Source organism: Phocoena sinus, chromosome 19, assembly GCF_008692025.1.
Source record: "Phocoena sinus isolate mPhoSin1 chromosome 19, mPhoSin1.pri, whole genome shotgun sequence".
Lineage (NCBI taxonomy): Eukaryota > Metazoa > Chordata > Mammalia > Artiodactyla > Phocoenidae > Phocoena > Phocoena sinus.
Genome location: NC_045781.1, coordinates 45,924,503 through 45,943,970, shown reverse-complemented (window position 1 = coordinate 45,943,970; position 19,468 = coordinate 45,924,503). Strand labels below are relative to the sequence as shown.

General features: G+C 44.8%; 1 protein-coding gene across 3 annotated transcripts in view; it reads left to right on the top strand.

Annotated features, from left to right (window-relative positions):
* Window positions 1-19,468, top strand: part of IL34 (interleukin 34) — a 60,811-nt gene that overhangs the window by 18,509 nt on the left and 22,834 nt on the right. The window contains exons 1-2 of one of the 3 annotated variants that reach the window (XM_032611981.1): window positions 8,345-8,399; window positions 12,349-12,431. The exons of 1 other annotated variant lie outside the window; for it this stretch is intronic. The gene's annotated coding sequence lies outside the window, so the exon portion shown is untranslated. Of the gene's footprint in view, window positions 1-5,221; window positions 6,080-8,344; window positions 8,400-12,348; window positions 12,432-19,468 lie in introns of those variants that run through there. One more of the 3 variants, XM_032611980.1, reaches the window with a different exon arrangement.

Below are 19,468 nucleotides of genomic sequence, written 5' to 3'. Positions count from 1 at the left end.
TTATCAGTGAGCATGTATCAGACATATGTGTCTCTTACCAAATACATCTCTTTAATTCCTAGAGGCAGAAAGGATTTACTTATATGGTGATTTACACTCTGTACAAATGTAAGCAATGTGTTCTTGATCCCCTGCATCTGTTAGGTGTTACCAATTTTACTGAGTAGAGGATGGTTCTTCACATAGCTGTACCTCCTGGGAATACACCAGGCAAATGCCCGGGTGGCTCCGGCCCTGAAGGGACAATTCTGTAAAGGGTCTAGGACTCCTTTCCATCTAGGCCTGGCTCAAACCGCGTGGAAGAACTGTCCCCCAGGCCCTGCCAGGCACATGAACATCCAGTAGAGACTCTTTAGAGGTCACCTTCCTTCACTGCAGGGCTTGGAGGAATGGTTGTTGTCCTGGCCTCCAGCTTCGGCCTCCAGCTCATCTTGCACATCAGTGTTCCCTGAGTGAGTGTGTTCACCAGGTCATTCCCCTGCTCACAACCTGTACTGGCTCCCTGCTGCCTGACACTCAAGAGCTGCTTGGCTTTCAAGGCCTTCTGTAGTCCTGTGTAGGCCTGCCTGACCAAAGTAGACTCCCATGACACCGTGATGCCGCTTCTCGGCTCCAAGACAAAGGACCATTCCCCAAGATGAATTGTATACTTAAAAATGGCTGAGATAGTAAATTCTATGTTATGTATATTTTACCACAATTTAAAAAACACACACAAAAAACAAAAAAACCCAAAAAACTACTCCTACCTGGTACTCCTTGGAACACCTGGAAGAAGCAAAAGCAAAACCTTCAACCCAGCCTGCTCAGGCTGCCCACAGGATGCCTGTCAAACATGAACAGTCCAAATTAGAAATGCATGAGGAAGCCAGCCACCATGAGGGAGTCAGCAGCAAGATCAAGAAAGAAAGCAAGAGAATCAAACTTATGGTTACCAAAGGGGAAATGTGGGGGGAACTGATAAATTAGGAGATTGGGATTAACATATACACCCTATATAAAATAGATAACTAACACGGACCTACCGTATAGCACAGGGAACTCTACTTAATATTCTGTAATGACCTATATGGGAAAAGAATCTGAAAAAGAATGGATATATATATGTATAACTGATTCACTTCTCTGTACATCTGAGACTAACACAACATTGTAAGTCAACTACACTCCAATAAAAATTAAAAAACAGCAAAAAGAAAAAAATCAAGGTGTCGGCAGGGTTGGCATCTTCTAAGGGCTGGATCTGTTCCAGGCTTCTCTCCTTGGCTTGTAGTTCTTTTTCCCATTTCTCTTCATAAAGTCTTTCCTCTGCATCTGCCTCTGTGTCCAATTTCTCCTTTTCAGAAGGATATTAGTCATACTGGGTTAGGGCTCACCCTTACCACCTCATTTTAACTTAACTCTGTAAAGACCCTGAAACCATGGTTAAATCCATTTCACCTGCCTTCACTAATCAAGGTTTTTTTTAAGATTTGCAGGTCCTCCAAGGGGCATGTAGCCTAAACAATAAGATGTTTGCCCGAGTTGTTTTCTAGGAACTTGGAGTCAGCTGCATCTAGATCAAGCTGAGTCGGTTAAGGACTGGCTAGGACCACCCACCCTCCAGCTGGGCATGTGCAATGTACCCTCAGTGACCTCTTGAACATGCAGAGCTTAGGCCTGTGCAGAACCATGCACCTTTCTCCAATCACCTTTCCCCAATCACCTTTCCCCACGCTCTCCTGTGCCTCAAACTGCCCTGCTTTGATATTTGTTATCCCATCAATACCCCCAAGCCCCTTGCCTTCATGGACTTGAGGTTTGTTCTGAATCCTCTCTGGGCTGCCTTGCAAATAAACCCTCTCTTTGCTGCAAAGAAAAAAAAAAAAAAGAAGATAAATGTCCCTGGATATTTACTGTCAAACAAACACCACACCACCACCACCAGAACTGGAAACAAAGTAAAAGTCCCTCAGCCAGGGAGTATTATGCAGCCATTAAAAGGTTTGGAGGGGGAATTCCCTGGTGATCCAGTGGTTAGGGCTCAGTGTTTTCACTGCCAGGGGCCCAGGTGGGGGAACTAAGATCCTGAAAGACACCGTGGCACAGCCAAAAAAAAAAAAAAAAAAGCAAAAAAAAAAAGATTTGAAGGAATTTTCCTGAAGAATTTTACTATTGAGTGAGAAAAGTAAGAAATAGAGACAGGTACTATTATGATCCCCTTTTTGCAAAGAAACTCCAAATAAAGCCAAACGACCCTAAACCCCACACTTGTATTCGGTGTATTTCTGTATAGATACATGAGCATGAAGAAGGTGGTGAAGGCTTCCCATCAGGGCTGCAGGTGAAGGAAGAGAAGAAGGAAAAAAAGAGATTTTGGTGCAAATGAAAATATCTACAACCTTCAGCCTCTCTGCTCTGATCCTGTTTATAGAGTAGGATAACTGATTGTGTGTTTGTTTCCGCAGGAAAAAAAAATTAGAATACTGACTTGCAGATATGCCCACTGTGAAGTGGGGGAGAAAGCAAGTTACATGGATCTGGTGATTCCATTTTATTCATACAAACAAGCATACCTCCTCCCTGTGTATATATGCGCTCATGTGTTGGTGTGAGCAAGGAGAAAGGTGTGGAAGGACAGGTGTTGGCAACTGACGTAAAGCCGGACACGTGAGGTAAAGTTGGGGCACATTACGTGCACCTGACATTTTATCTCCTACAGTTTTGGACGCTAGCAGTCTGAAATCAAGGGCCATGCTCCCTCTGAAGGCTGGATTCCTCCTTGTCTCTTCCTAGGTACACGCCTGTGTTTGGGTTTGAGGCCCACTGTGGGAAAGGTGGGGGGAGGGTAGGGGGAGAATGGGGGGTTGCTGGTAGAACCCGAGGCTGCCCACCACTGCTCCCTGTTGCGAGATGGACCCGACTCCCAGTCTATGGGCCACCAACTCTGGTAACAGACATTTCTGGAAGTTCTTGAGGAACCCTCCTTACTCAGGCTGGGTCCCCTTGTGAGGGACCTTGAGTGGCTTCTCATCATGTGTTAGGAAGGTTTTGAAGGCCCGCCCCTTCCCAGCCTCCCATCCTCTCTGTGCCTCCCTCTCTCTCACCCACCTGCTCTGTGACCAGGCCTCCCCACCAGTGTCAGCTGCTCCAGGCTAGGCTTGTAGCTTTTTGTCTTGTGTGCCAACCCCTGGCACACAGGAGAGGCTCGGGTCACAAATGCATGTAGAACAGACTTTAACTTTGACTCATTTAACAAGTTTCACGTTCTCATACAGGTGGCATGGGCAACAGTAGGGGTTGTGGTGGAACCAGGGAGGGTCCTGGGTCGGACTGGTGTGTGTGATGAGAGTGGAGGCTGGTGACTCTCCCCTGGCCCCAGACCTCCCTATTCCAAGTGGCTTGGGGACAGGGGACTGCATCTGATTCCCCTTTAGCTGCGATATATGCGTGTTAGAAAAGACAGACCAGGCCTCCACTGCGGGCCTCCCTGCGTTAATTAGTTAACATGGTGATTGAATGCGCCTCATGATAGGCACTAAGCTAGGAATTTAGTGGGGCTTATGTTCCGGTGGGGATGGGGGTGGGGATGGATGCGAAACTACTGATGCATGTTTAATTACAATTGCAGTAGCTGTTATAAAACACAGGCCTCGTTGCTCTTGGAAGGTGTAACAGAACAAGTTTGATGATGAGCCAGAACAGAGCCTGTGTGCCAGGGCCTGTGTCCCTGCCAGCAGCCTTGTTAGAGCAGGGCTTGAACCCAAACTCAACAAGTGTGAAGCCAAACATTTGCGGGAAGTTGGGCCTTGTGTGACCAAGACGCTCCCCACAGTGGGGACCTCTGCAAACAGCCCCATTTCCCCTCCACCACTCCTCCCTCTCAACTCAGCTTGAAGAGGAGTTTCTCAAGCTCCATTTTTCAGGTGGGTAAAGTGAGGCCTAGAGAAGCAACCGATTTGCTTTACTAAATCAGTAAGGAGAAGCCAAAGCCAGGCTTCTCGGCACCGTGCTCAGCCTGCCCAAGTCCTCACAGTCCCTCCTCTGTGAGCCAAAAAATGAGAAACAAAGCTGCTCTGTTCACCGAGATTTCTATTTTCTCCATTGTTCTCCACTAGGGACATTCCTGAATTGGTAAAGAAGGGACTGGCGCAGCCCGAGTCCTGGCAGTTGATTGGCTATGCTGTCCCTAAACCAGAATTGAAAAGTCAGGAGACAGAGAGAATTAGAAGTCTGAGACTCTGAGGACCTCCCAGCCAGAGCTGAGACAGTGAATAGATGTTCAGGACACTGTGATCAGGTCAAAGGAAGAGGGTGGGGAGGGGGCATGGGGGGAGTACAGAGGGACAGCCCCCTTGGAGAGGGGGCAGCTGGAGAAATCAGGGGACTGGCTACCTTATGTGGGTCAGGGGCAGCATGTGAGAGGGTCTGGGAGGGTATGGGTGTGGGGGAGGGGAGGTGGGGAGGAGGGCGAATTAGGGTGGCAGGGGAAGGGGGAAGGGCATTCTGCTCAGGGAACAGCAGGAGCAAAGGGATTGAGGCCGGTCAGTCATCGTGGGGCGGAAGGGGTGGGCTGCAGGGGTGAGAGCCTGACCCCCTGGTGATCCTGGCTCCATGGAGCAAAGGATCATGAGAGTCTTGTCCTGTGAGAGGGGAAGGCTGTAGGTCCTATGGGAGGAGGGCTGTTCCAGACATCCCTTAGGCTGAGAAAAGCAGAGAACCCTCCTCTTTCCCCTCAAATGCACATGTCCACTTACATGCAATATTTTTTTAGCTACTTTTACTTTATTTTACTGTGGTAAAATATACATAACATACCATTTTAAACATTTTTAAGTGTACAATTCAGTGATGTTAAGCACATTTACAGTGTTATGTAACCATTATCCCTATTTCCAGAACTGTTTTTTTTAAAGTACATTTATTTATTTATTTTTGGCTGCGTTGGGTCTTCGTTGCTGCACGCGGGCTTTCTCTAGTTGCGGGGAGCCGGGGCTACTCTTCGCTGCAGTGCGCCGGCTTCCATTGCGGTGGCTTCTCCTGTTGCGGTGCGCGGGCTTCCGGGCTTCTGTAGTCGTGGCTCGTGGGCTCTAGAGCGCAGACTCAGTACTGGTGACATGCGGGCTCTAGAGCGCAGACTCGGTAGTTGTGGCGCACCGGCTTATTTGCTCCGCGGCATGTGTGATCTTCCCGGACCAGGCCTCGAACCCGCGTCCCCTACATTGGCAAGCGGATTCTTAACCACGGTGCCACCAGTGAAGCCCAAGAAATTAGGTAGATTTTTTTAATGTTGATCTTGTGTCCTGCAACCTTGCTGAGCTCGTTTATTAGCTCATCTTGTTCCCAATTTTAGGGGGAGAACATTCAGTCGTTCACTGTGTAAGTTTCTCATAGATGCTCTCTTTGTGGTTGAGGAAATTCCCTTCTATTCATAATTTGCTGAGAGTTTCCTTGAGAGTGGATGTTGGATTTTGTCAAAGGGACAAAATCTACTACATATGCTGAGGTGATCATAGGTTTTTCTTTTTTAGTTTGTTAACATGGGGAATTCACAATGCTCGATTTTCAAATGTGAAACGAACCCTTCGTTCTTGGTACTGCATGTGAGATTAGTATAGGACGTGGGCATCCAGGTTCCTCCAGAGCATCCCGGGGACTGTCCTCCAAGTAAACTGGGTTTAGTGCCCAGTCATCCGGGGAGAAGGAGGGAGGGGACAGAGGGCAAGGGCGGGGACAACACGTACCGCCAGACACAGCTGCCTGCGTCTGCCGCCTCAGGTGAGCCACCCCAGCTGAGCCAGGGGCCAACCTGGGACCCAGCGGCAGCTCCCCACAGCCTGTGTGCTCGTGGGGTGAAGCGGTCCCTGCTCTCAGGCTCTCTTGCAGGGTCTCAACGCTCAGCCCTTGCATCTCCTGGAGCCTCGTTCTCTGCATCTGCGAAACGGAGCTGGTGGTGGCTGGGCAGCCAGAGCACACGCACTGACCCAGGAGGCCGCAAGCTGCGGCCAGTCTGCGCGCCCCACGAAGGGTTCCTGAGTGCAGCGGAGACCGCCCACCAGGCCACACGCGCGCCGGCAGTTCCCTTCTGTGTGCAATGAAGGTAATGATCCTTCCTTCCAGGACTGCTCTCTTCAGTGAACCCATGGTGCCAAAGCACTTAAATAAACCAGATAAAAGTGGCCGATGGACTGTGTTCGAAGCCGATGCCCCCCACTCACTCGCCGTGTCTTTCCACCAATGGCTGAATCTCTCAGCCTTAGTCTCCTCACTTGTAAAATGGAGATAATGATACCAAGAGGTGTGGGTACCGATGATAATTCGGTGTCACCGGGCAGATGAGCAAGCGCCTGGCACAGTGCCTGGCATGTGGGAAATGCTGGGTAACATGTGGGGCATCTCAGGTGCCCAGATCCGGTGCGGCTGCGGTGGAGACTCTTCTGGAGCTGGAGGAGCCACAGAAGCAGCCAGGGGCAGGAATGCACCCTGCCCTGGTTTAAGCGTGCAGTGATGTGCGTTTGCGGTGCCGCTGTGCCACGGGCTGGTATGATCCTTGCGCCCCACTCAGGTACCAGCGGGGAAGGGGAGGCTCAGAGCTAGAGCTAGAATTGGAATCCAGATGCCCTTGGTCGTTTTGAGGCATTTGTGCCTTTCTAAAAGGTGAAGGATCTCCCCAGGGTTGATGCTAACCCTGGTCCTAAGTTGAAGAGTAGTTGAGAGAGGGAGCTGGGAGAGGAGAAGGGAATCAAGTAGCCAAAGAAACTCTTGGTGTATTCTGTCCTTCCTCATCCTGGCCTTGGGCGGGGTTTTTCCTCCAGCTTCTTGGGCTGAGGGTTTAGCTGACCTAGTTCTCCTTCTCTATTGGCATTTCAGCATCTGGCCCAAATGTCCTACTCATTCACTCAGATATTGTTCATCAGATGTTATTGTCTTCTGTGTGCATAGGCTCTGGGGACACAGTGATGAGGGCAGAACAAGGCTCTGGAGGCCCTTCTTACAAGATAACATACAAGTGAACACAGCCAAGATAAATGCAGAAGTGCCACAGGGAGTGTGACAGGGAATGACCTGGGCAGGTCAGAGAAGCCTCTCTATGCAGGTGATGTTTGAGTTGACAAGAAAGAGGCAGCTGGGCAGAAATCTGGGGTGGGACGTTCTAGGCAGAGATAACAGACATAGTCCTTAAGGAGGAGTCGGTTTGATGTGTAGCTGGAGGTCAGTGTCTGCTTGGACAGTGGGTGGAGTTGGGGGAGGGGTCACCTTGCAGTGTGTGTGGGAAGTCACGGGGAACAGTGAGGACTTATTCTAAGTGCAGATTCCAGGATTCTTCTGAAAATGAAAAAAATGCTTGTATTCTTTTCTCACCTTCTGTCTTTTGTGATTTGGGGGGCCTCTTGTTTGGAAACATTTGAGGGACTCTCAGAACTGGAAGGAAGTATTTGTGCCCACCAGATCCCCTTTAGCCACTGTTGTACCTATTTCCGGGCTGTCACAAACAGCAGACACCATGTCATTCTCTAAGTCACCTTACCAGAGTTACTTGGTGGGGTCACACACCCCGGGGCGGGGGAGGCCACTGACTAGTCAGGGGTATGAAAACCCAGCCGCCTTGCCCCAGGGTGGGAGGACTCTGGTGTTATTTATTTAGTTATTTATTTTTAATAAATTTATTTATTTTTGGTTGCGTTGGGTCTTCGTTGCTGTGCGCAGGCCTTCTGTAGTTGTGGTGAGCGGGGGCTACTCTTCGTTGTGGTGCGCAGGCTTCTCATTGTGATGGCTTCTCTTGTTGCGGAACACGGGCTCTAGGCGTGCGGGCTTCAATAGTTGTGGCGCATGGGCTCAGTAGTTGTGGCTCACGGGCTCTAGAGCGCAGGCTCACTAGTTGTGGCACACAAGCTTAGTTGCTCCGCGGCATGTGAGATCTTCCACGACCAGGGCTCAAACCTGTGTCCCCTGCATTGGCAGGCGGATTCTTAACCACTGTGCCACCAGGGAAGTCCTCTGGTGTTATTTAAGAATGCTTTAGCACCCCCAAGACCTGCCCTTCCCTATCCTCTCCCCTCACTCCTTCACCTGAAAGTTTTCTCTGGCAAGCTCTCCCTCAATAACTCACATAAAAGCAAACCCTGTCCCAGGCTCTGCTTCTGGGGAAACCAAGCTTAGACAGGCCATTAGAGACCATGTGTTTTTTGGATTAGAAAGTGAGCTTCTAGGTTCAGAAACTTCCAGCTCTGAAAGTCCCTAAAACTGTGTGATTTACTCAGTCATGCAACAGGTTAGTGGCAGGGCCAGGCCCAGGAACTATCCAACAGCCAGAAGGCATCAGGGGTATGGGGTGAGGCCTGCTGGTGAATGTGGTGCAGAGCCAATGTCGCAGCTGTGGTTTACCAGCAGCTGTGCTCCCAGATGAAGCTTCATCTCAGGTAAGACCCCCTCTGCATGAATTGCTCCAGAGACTTTATGTCCAGAATTCTACCCACTTCCTCCTGTATTAGAGTAGTTAACACTAAAGTGTGAAAGACTGGCAGCTCACAGACAATGCATCCTGAAAAGAAGTTGCTTGTTAACCCCAGTAAATCTGTAATTCGATGGACTTTTTATCAGGGTGGTAAAGTGAGTTGGAAGAATGCATACAGTGCAATTCCGTAGGGTTTTGAGGGCATGAGGGAGCCATATATCAGGAAATTCCTCGGTTTTCCCAAGGATCAGCTTCCCCACCCCCATTTCTGCTTCTCCTCACCCTCTTCTCCCCACAGTCAGATACGTTGAGAAGTGCCGGTGTCTTCCTCAGGTTTCAACAGCAGTGCCTGTCAAAGGTGCGAGTCACTGGAGGGGAAAGTGACTCGGCTAAAGAAATAATTTGGCCAAAAGTGCATTTTTGTAAAGAACATACTGGTGATTTGAGCTAAGCTCCCCGGTAAGTGACTGATTTCTCAGAAGCACAGAGGACTGTGTATGATTTAGTAAATTTCCACACCATTTTCTAAAGGGCTGGCATCACTTGCTGGCTCAGGCAGGTTTGTGATATAGGTCTGGGTACGGCAGGGAAGGCACTCCTGAGGAGTGGCAGCCTCCCTGGACGGGGTTTCACCTGGACAGTGTTTCACCTTACCGTCCAAGTGGCCTTGGGCAAGTCATTTACTTTTTGCCTGGCACAGCTTCCTCATCTAAACAAATGGAGCTGGATATTCCAGAGCCTTGGTCCTCAAAGTGTAGTCTGCAGACCAGGAGCATCTACAACACCTAGGAGCCTGTTAGAAATTCAGAGTCCTGGGTCCTACCCCAGACCTTATGAATCTGTATTTTAACAAGATTCCCAAGCCATTCATATACATATCACAGTTTGAGGAGCCCTGCTCTGGACAAGACCACTCAAATGTAGTCCTTAAACCAGCTGCATCAGTATCACCCAAGCTTGTTAGAAATGTCAGCTCCTGAGCTCCAGACCTACTGAATCACATCTCTGAGGGTCGGCCCTAAAAGCCTGTGTTTTAACAGCCTCTCCAGGTGACTTTTAAGCACGCTGACCTTTGAGAAGCACCCTCAGTCAAGTAACATTTATTTTAGCAGAGGCTTGGCTGTAGAGCAGCTGTTGTATACAGAACTTGTTCGGTGCTGCTTTGCGGTTCTGGAAGCGCTCACATTGCACTCCACAGCAATTCTGGGATGTTCTTTTGTCTTTATCTTGCTTTGCCAAAGAGAAAACTGAAGTTTAAGGGATGTTAAGTGAGTTGCCCAAGATCTTTCTATCTCACAATGTCTTGCATAGCATTATTGACATAAGATGTTTCTGGCAAAGTCAGCTGTTACAGGGTAATAAAACTCCTCATAAATATTTAAGATTACCTGTGATAAATGACAGAGGCTCTTGGAACATGAGCTGGGATAGATTTTGTGGGTCTTGATCAAGGCTTAGGAGCTCATGAACTGCAGCTCTTCTTTTACAGTTTCTTGTTTTGATTAGATAATATGTTCACATGGTTTAAACATCATATAATAAAGGACTATAGTCAAAGTTTTTCTTTAACTCTTGTTCCATAACCACCCAGTACCTTCCTCCTCAGGTTAACTGTTTTTGTTAATTAATTAAATTTATTTATTTTGGCTGTGCCGGGTCTTAGTTGCAGCACACGGGCTCTTCATTGCGCCATGAGGGATCTTTTGTTGTAGCATGTGGACTTCTTAGTTGCAGCACGCATGCAGGATCTAGGTCCCCAACCAGGGATTGAACACAGGCCCCCTGCATAGGGAGCGCAGAGTCTTACCCACTGGACCACCAGGGAAGTCCCCCACAGGTAACTGTTTTTAGTTTATTGGATTTAACCTAATTAAAGCTGATCCTTGACAAAGCTGTGGAATCTCCTGATATATGGTTACCCTCATGACCCCCAAAATCTCTGAACTTGCAGTATATGCATTTTTCCAATTCACTTTATCATCCTGACAAAAAGTCCATCAAATTACACATTTACTTGGGTTAACAAGCATCTTCTTTTAATGATGCACCATCTCTAAGAGGTTCTGAGCTGCCACTCTCTCACACTTTAGTGTGAATTATTCTAATACAGCATCTCTTTATACAAATACAAGCATATACAAATAAGTATTCTATATAACATATATTAACTATATATAATAGCATATATCACATATATTTAATGCGTTGTCACCGCTGCCGACACAAGTTACAAACTAGAATACATGGTGCTGTTCTGTGCCTTGCTTGTTTCACTGAATATATTACACAATTCTATTGTGTGATAACAGTTGTTTCCATTCTGTTATCACAGACATTGCTTGTATAGGTGGCATTTTACCAGTGCTTATTATATGTGCAGGATAAATTCCCAGAAATGAGATTGCTAGGTATCTGTAATTTCAAGAGATATTGCCAACTTGCCCTCCTTAAGTTAGTACCAATGTGCACCACCACCAGCTTTGTATGAGAAGTTACTGTTTTCTCACCTTTTTGTCAGCTCGTTAAATTGTCATATCATTAGATTTTTATCAATCTGGTAGGTGAAAAACAGTGACTCAATTGAATCTTCATTTAAATTTGTAATGAAAGTTTTAAACTTAGAATATGTGTTTACGGGCCATTTCTATTTCTTTTTCTATGACTCTCTTACTGTAAGTATTCTGCTTATTTTAAAAATTGGATCGGCTTCCCTGGTGGCGCAGTGGTTGAGAGTCCGCCTGCTGATGCGGGGGACATGGGTTCGTGCCCCGGTCCGGGAAGATCCCACGTGCCGCGGAGCGGCTGGGCCCGTGAGCAATGGCCGCCGAGCCTGCGCGTCCGGAGCCTGTGCTCCGCAACGGGAGAGGCCACAACAGTGAGAGGCCCGCGTACCGCAAAAAATAAAAAAAAAAAAATAAAAATGCTTTGCTAAAAAAAAAAAAAAATTGGATCGTAGGGACTTCCCTGGCAGTCTAGTGGTTAAGACTTCGCCTTCCAATGCAGGGGGTGTGGGTTCTATCCCTGGTCGGGGAGGTAAGATCCCACATGCCTGGAGGCCAAAGAACCAAAACATAAAACAGAGGCAATATTGTAACAAATTCAATAAAGACTTTGGAAATGGTCCACATCAAAAAAAAAATCTTTAAAAAAATTGTATGGTTGCCTTTTTCTTTATTTCTAGAAACTGATTATCTATTAGGGAAGGTTGGCCTTTTGCCTTTGATAAAAGTCGTGTCTAATTTAGTGTTTCTCTTTTATTTTGTTGATGGTTGGTTGGTTTTGTTTGCATGTGTTTTTATTTTTTGCCGTCAAATTTATCAGTCATTTCTTCTACGGCTTCTGAATGTTGAATCATAGGTACAAAGGTCTGCCCCACTTCAAGATAACATGTTATTTATTTTCTTCTATTATTTTACATCCAAATTTTGATCCATTTGGAATTTATCCTGAGGTATGCTGTAAGGTATAGATCCAACTTTTTTTTTTTCAGATGGCTATCTTTTCTCTGCTGAATTGAAAAGCTACTTTTATCATAAGCTGTTTATCATAAGCTTTTTTTCTCATACATATGTGGGTCTGTTTCAGAACTTGCTACTCTTTTCCATTGGTTTCTCTGTTTACTCATGTTCATTCATGCTCATGGTTTTGCTTGCTACGGTTTACAATATTTAAAAATATCTTTTGGTGTATTGAAGGGCTGCCCCTTATTTTTAGATCTCTTTCAGGCTACTCTTGCTTATTTGTTTTTCTATTTGAACTTTGTAATCTGGTATGTAATTACACACACACGTGTTGGTGTTTTTACTGGAATTGCTTTAATAAAAACTGAAGTATAACACACATACAGGAAAGGGAACAACTTGTAAGTATACGGCTTGATGAATTATCATATAGTAAACTGAACTATTACCCAGATCTGGAACTGGAGCAGTACCAGCATGGAGAAGCCCCCCTCCGGTCCCCAAGGTGTTATTACTACGTCGCCCTCTTCCAAAAGGTAATTATCGTCCTCATTTCTTATGTCATAGATTAGTTTTGATGTTTTTTTTAAACTTTATATAAATGGATTCTTTTGTATTTGGCTTCTTTTGCTCAACATTATATTTGTGAGGTTTTCTAAGTCTGTCCTCCTGCTGATGGACAATTAAGTTGTTCCCAGTTTTTGGCTATCATGAATAATGCTGCCATGAACGTTGTAACACATGGCTTTTGGTGCCCCTATATATACATTTCTGCTGGATATTTACTTACGAGAGAACTTATACATGGGATATGCATATGTTCAACTACAGAAAATACTGCCAAACTGTGTTCCAAATAGACATGTAACCATTTACCCTCCTTCCAGTGGTATCTGGGAATTCCAGTTATTCCTAGTTCCTGCAACAGTTGGTTTTGTTGGTCATTTGGATTTTACTTACACACACTTGGTGTGTGTGTAGTGGTAATTAATTGTGGTTTTAATTTTCACTTCTGTAATGACTAATGAGGTTAAGCACTTTAAAATATGTATTTGTTGGCTATTTAAATATTCTCTTTCGTGAAATGTATTGGGATTGCTTCAAATTTATACATTAAATTCAGAGAATGGACATATTGATGATGTTGGATGTTCCTATCCAGGAACATGGTATGTCTTTCCATTTGTTTAAATCTTCTGTGTCCTTTAGTATTGTTTGCAGTGTTTTGGTATGGATCTTGCACATTTTTTGATAGGTTTATTCCTAGATATTTTATGTTTTTTATGGAGTCTTTTCTAACTGGCTATTGTTTGTAGTAGTTTCTTAATTGATTCTTTTAGCTGTCCTAGGCTTATAATCATTTCATCTATAAATAGAAATGTTTCCAATTCCAATTCCTCCTATGCAGTTCTTTATCTTTGTTTTTTTAATTGAGATATAATTGACATAAAGCATTGTATTAGTTTTGGGTGTACAAAATGATGATTCCATATATGTATATGTGTGAAATGATTACCACAATAAGTTGGGTTAACATTCATCACCACAAGTAGTTATAATTTTTTTCTTATAATGAGAACTTTTAAGATTTGCTCCTTTAGTAACTTTCAAATATACAATACAGTATTGTTTTAATTTCTTTCTTTTTTTTTTTTTTTTTTTCGGTACACGGGCCTCTCACTGTTGTGGGTTGTGGCCTCTCCCGTTGCGGAGCACAGGCTCCGGATGCGCAGGCTCAGCGGCCATGGCTCACGGGCCCAGCCGCTCCGCGGCATGTAGGATCTTCCCGGACCGGGGCACGAACCCGTGTCCCCTGCATCGGCAGGCAGACTCTCAACCACTGTGCCACCAGGGAAGCCCTAGTATTGTTAACTATAGTCACCGTGCTGTACATTATATTCCCTCATCCAATTATTTTATCTCTCATTTCTTTAGCTTATCTAATTGCACTGGCTGGTACCTTCTGTACAGTGATAGTGTGCACATGTGTGTTATATCTGACTTTAGTGGGAATGCGTCTGGTGTTCTCTAGTTAAGCAAAATGCTGGCTTTTGACTGAGATTTATATATTTTATCTTATTAAGGAATTATCCATTGATTCCTACTTTGGGATTTTTTATCAGCAAAGTGTGTTTTTTTTGGTCAAATTTTGTCAAATGCTTATTCAACATTTATGGATTTCCTGGGATCTATCATTATGTTATACTATATTAAGAAGTTTCTGGCAGTTCCCTGGTGGACTAGTGGTTAAGATTCTGGGCTTTCATGGCCGTGGCCTGGGTTCAGTCCCTGGACAGGGAACTAAGATCCTGTGAGCCGTGCAGTACAGCCAAAAAAAAAAAAAGAAGTTTTTTAATATTGAACCATCCCTGTATTCCTGCAGTAAATTCCCCTTGGTCTTTTCTTTCTTTCTCTTTCTGGCCACGCCGCATGGCTTGCAGGATATTACTTCCCTGACTAGGGATTGAACCTGGGCCACCGAAGTGAAAGTACCAAGTCCTAACCACTGGACCGCCAGGGAATTCCCTCCCTTTGTCTTTTTAGTGTGCTGTGCCACCCTACTGGAGACGGTTCTTTTTTTTTTTTCTGGAGACGGTTCTTTGAGGCAACAGCTACTGTGGACTCCTCTGGAGAGGGTCTAGGGACATGTACAGAGTCAGTACATATGGGCTGAAGTGTCCTTTCCTAAAGTAAGGAACCATTGGTTTGATTCTTTTTTAGCAAACCCAACTCCAAACTCCTTCCTGGTGTAATGGACAACAGAAACTGGGGTTTTGGGAATCCCCTGGTGGTCCAGTGTTTAGGACTCTTTGCTTTCACTGCCGTGGGTCCGGGTTCAATCCCTGGCCAGGAAACTAGGATCCCACAAGCCATGTGGTGCAGCCAAAAGAAAAAACAAAAAAACCCCCAACAACTGGGGTTTTCCATCCAGTTGGGAAAAAATGCATGTTTCTGATCTTAGCCTTTTTTTTTCAGTTTCGCTCTGTTGTCCTTTGGTTAAATTTCATTTCAAAACAAAACAAAACATTCCAAAACCCAAAAAACAAAATTAAACAACCTTAATCCTGTTACACTCAGTTTTTGTTTATATAATGTTTTGGAGGATGTCCCAGTAGGCTTTGGGACTCACTGCTCTATTGTTTCTCAAGAAGGGAAAAAAGTTGAAGGAGTCTGGATATGTAACAAACCTCTGGGTTCTCAGTCACTGGGGAATCCAGTGCCCAATCCAAAGAAGAGGCATCCACTTGGCAGTGCAGCCAGTGGTTAAGACTTCCAGGCCAATTTGTCTGGGCTCAAATCCCTCCTCTGTGTACTGCTGTGTGACCTCAGACAAGTTATATCACCTCTCTGGTCCTCAGTGCCCTCATTGAAAATGAAAGATAATAATGGTCCTGCCTCTAGCCTTGTTGTGAGGATTCAGTGAGTTCATGCCTGGCAAGTTCCTTGGCCATAAATGTGGGGGATGCGGAATGGAGATTAGAGCATCCAGTGTGGATTGGGCCAGGTGGTCTTTGCATTCAGTGACTTTCCTGACCTTTGCTGATGCCAATCCTCATGCAGATATCTGCCAGTGTGCTTAGACTAGTGACTGACAAGTTCTCAGGGTCAGGGGCTTCTAAGATGAAGCAAAATAATGAAATAAAAATTCCCCTTTTCTAAGTGTCTGGGCTGCAGAAAGCAAAGGAATGGAAGATTCCTTAAGGTTGATATTTCAGATAATAAATTTGTGAGTTACTGAAGAGCTGGGTTGAGGCTCTTGGCCCCTAATCAGGCTTTTCTGCAGCCTTTAATTCTAAGGCTTGGACCTCCCTCAGAAGTGTGTTGGTTCATTTTTGAATGGGGCATCTGCAAGGTGGCTTTCTTAGGTAGTGCTGCCTGTGGTCCCCATAGTATTTGTGTCTGAGAGGGTAAAAGAGGCATTTTGCTGTGGGCAGAGGGAACAGATGCGGAGGTTGGTTGAGTGTGAAGGGAGCCATTGGGAGGGAGGGGCTCCCTGGGCAGTGCCCCGGTTCTCCCACTAAATGTGGATTCTGACCAGCATTGCCTGGCTCTCCTTCAGGTGTTCTGTCTAATTTGGTGAAGCAGGAGCCAAAGGAGGCCTCATCACCAGCTTGCTGTTTCCAATGAGCTATTTGCAATTTAAAAAATTGTAGTATAATTACTTAAAATAAAAGGCACAGACCTTAAACATTCTGTTTGATGGTTTGTTAGTTTCCTAGGGCTACCGTAACAAAGTACCACAAATTTGGTGGCTTAAAAGAACAGAAGTGTGTTCTCTCACAGGCCTGGAGGCTAGAAATCCAGAATGAAGGTGTCAGCAGGGCCATGATTTCTTTGACTTTTCATTGCCTCTTCCTGGCTTCTTGTGGTTGCTCACAATTCCTTGGCTTGTGGACATGTCATTCTGATCTCTGTCTCGATCGTCACGTTGTATTCTCCCTGTGTGTCTCTATTTTCTCTTCTTATAAGGACGCCAATCATTGGATTAGGGCCTTCTGTAATCTGGTATGACCTCACTCTAATTTAACGAATTAAATCTGCAAAGCCCCTATTTCCAAATAAGGTCACATTCTGAGATTCCAGTGGACATGAATTTTGGGGGGGACACTATTCATCCCAGTACAGATGGCTTTTGACAATTGTGTATACCCAGGTGACCACCACCCCAGTCAACAACCAGGATATTTCCATCACTGTGGATTTGCTCATGCCCCTTTCTAGTCAGTTCATGCCACTAGCACCCACCCTAGACAGTCACTGTTCTGATTTCTGTAACTGTAGGTTAGTTTTTTGCCTGTCCTTGCATTCGAGTAAATGGAATTATGTAGCATGTGCTCTTTCATGCCTGACCTCTTTTGCTCAAAATGTTTTTGAGATTCATCCATGTTGTTGCGTGGATCACCAGTTTGCTCCTTTTTCTTGCTGAGTAGTCTTCTGCTGTGTGATTATACCACGGTTTGTATATCCATTCTTCTATTGATGAACATTTGGATTGTTTTCAGCTTTTGGAACTGCATATTATTCATAGCATGAATATAGTAGCAATGCACATTCTCGTTTGTTCTTTTTGTGGACATAGATCTTGATTTTTCTAGGTTAATACTAGGAGTAGGATTGCTGCTTCATAGGGCAGGTGTATATTTCACTTTATTAGAATTGCCAAACAGTCTTCCAAAATGATTGTATGTCCCAAGAGCGATGTGTAAGAGTTCCGGTTGCTTCGTATCCTCGTGAACTTGGTTACTTTCTTGGTGGTAGTTATTTTCTTTGATGCATAGAGAGGATAACTCTGCAGAGGTTTCCATCCACAGAGCTGTCGAGCTGAAGTCCCTCCAGCTACTGACTTCTGCTTCCCTCCTTTTTGTTTTGTTTTGTTTTGTTTTTTATCGTGTTGCTCCAAGGAAGCTTTCAGGCAGAAAGGTCTGCTGGAGTCCCTTTGTCCACTGTCCCTTTTTTCTGAGGAGAGCAAAAGTATGGACCCTCCACACTCTGTTCTACTCTTGAGTCTCCTTGCTTGTTGGAGGTCAGAGGTTGGAGATCAGAGGTTGGAGTCCTTCAGAAGGACATCAGCAACTTTCTTGAAGCAGGAGCTGTTCAGAGTGTTCAGGGCTCCCACGTGACTAGTTCCACACTGTGTTTGTTTGTTTCTTTCTTTCACAGTCAAGTGTTTTGCTCACAGATCTCTATTGATGGTACACAAGCAACAGCAATAAAGGAAATCATTCAAAAATAAAAGAGAGAAGTTCACTGGTCTTGGAATATATGTGGGGAGTGGGGGTGGATAAGTTGCCTTTAAAGTTAAAACTGTAAAATTACCACTTAATAAAAGCCTGTGCTTTGAAAAAATAAAAAAAAGAAAGCTTAAGTTTTCCAAAACCCATCTTTACTGCAATTTATAATAGTGAATAATAAAAATAGTAAATACTGAGCTACTGCATACATCCCATGTTCTAAGTTTTCCATATATAGAAACTCGGTAAATACTCCCATAACGCTTTGAGGTCAGAATTTTGTATCAAGGCCATTTTACAGATGAGGAACCTGAGGCAAGAAGAGGATGCTGACCTCTCCCAAGGCAAGGTGGAGCCAGAATTTGAACTCAAGGGTTCTAGCTTCAGAGTCTGTACATATCTTACCTGCACATTTTTTCCTTAGGGTCATTCACATTTTGGAAACCTAGTCACATTTATTCAAAAAGGAAACATTATATCACTACCATAAATGGGAGATTCATATCACTTGCCAAAGATAGATGATAACTATAAAAACAAATACTCTGATAACAGTATTATTCTAACTTATTCCTATTGTTTCTCCCCCCAGCACCTTTTTTTTTTTTTATGGTTTGTGCTTTTGGTGTCAAATATAAGAAAATTTTGCCCAACTCAAAGCCACAAGTATTTTCTCCTAGAATTGTTATAGTTTTAGGTTTTGCAATTATGTCTATGATCCATTTCAAGTTGTTTTTATGCATGGTGTGAGGTAAGGGTTATGCTTAATTTTTTTTAAGTAAGGATTTCCAGTAGTTTCTGCAGCATTGGTTGAAAAGACTCCCTTTCCATGTCTTCTCTGGGTCTGACGTTTCCCCGGGAATGGGAGGATTAATTCTCGCAGTCGCTACAAGGAGAAAAAGGTACAATCATTGTGCTACGCTGGATATATACCCATTGGCACACGGTCAGGACTCAATAAACAGCAATTAGTTCTCAGATTATGGTAACTGCTTTCCTGTGGTTTGGCATTTAAGTTGTTTCCAGTTTTCTTTCTTCAAGTGTAAACAGCAATGCAATGGATATTCCAACCATACTGCTTTTTTTTTCTTTAAAATTATTTTAGAGTATATTTACACATCTTAATCCATACTACAATTAGTGTTAGAAGTGTTTGGATCCATGCACTCTGCCAGAAGCCGGAAGCCAGAAGCCATGCATTGCTTTTGAATTAGCTCTGCTTCTAACTAGAGGGAGCTCCTTGAGAGTGCTAAGAACTGGAATCATCACCTTCCCTGGCAACCCCCTGCCACCATCCCCAGTGGGTATTTTCTCATCTTCCCTTTAGCTGCACACACTCCCATGATACTGTTTTCTACTCATTTATTTACCTCCTTGCCTCCCCCACTGGCCTGTATACCTCTTACTGGAATCACACCTGACCAGTTCCCAGCACAGTGGCTGCACATAGTAGGTGCTTAATAAATGTTGACTGTAAGAACAGCGTGCAGCACAGCATGAACTAGTACTGCCGCTGGATCTGTGGACTTCTCCGAGATGAGCTCTCTGATAACATTGTTCTTTTAGCACTGGTGCTTTCGTTCCAAGACATCTCATCATTTAAACAGCTTTCTCTAAGTGTGGATTGTGTGCCATTAGTTAATGTTGGATGGCGTAACATGGTACTGGTACTTGGATCCTGCATTAAATAACATTGAATCCCAAAGTGAGGAAATTTCTTTTCAGTTCTTTTTCAATCCTTCTTACTTCTCTAGGAAAGGGTTTCTCAGCCTCAGCACTGCTGACATTTGGGGGCCAAAAAATTCTTTGCTGTGGGGTGGCTGCCCTGTGCAGGGTAGAAT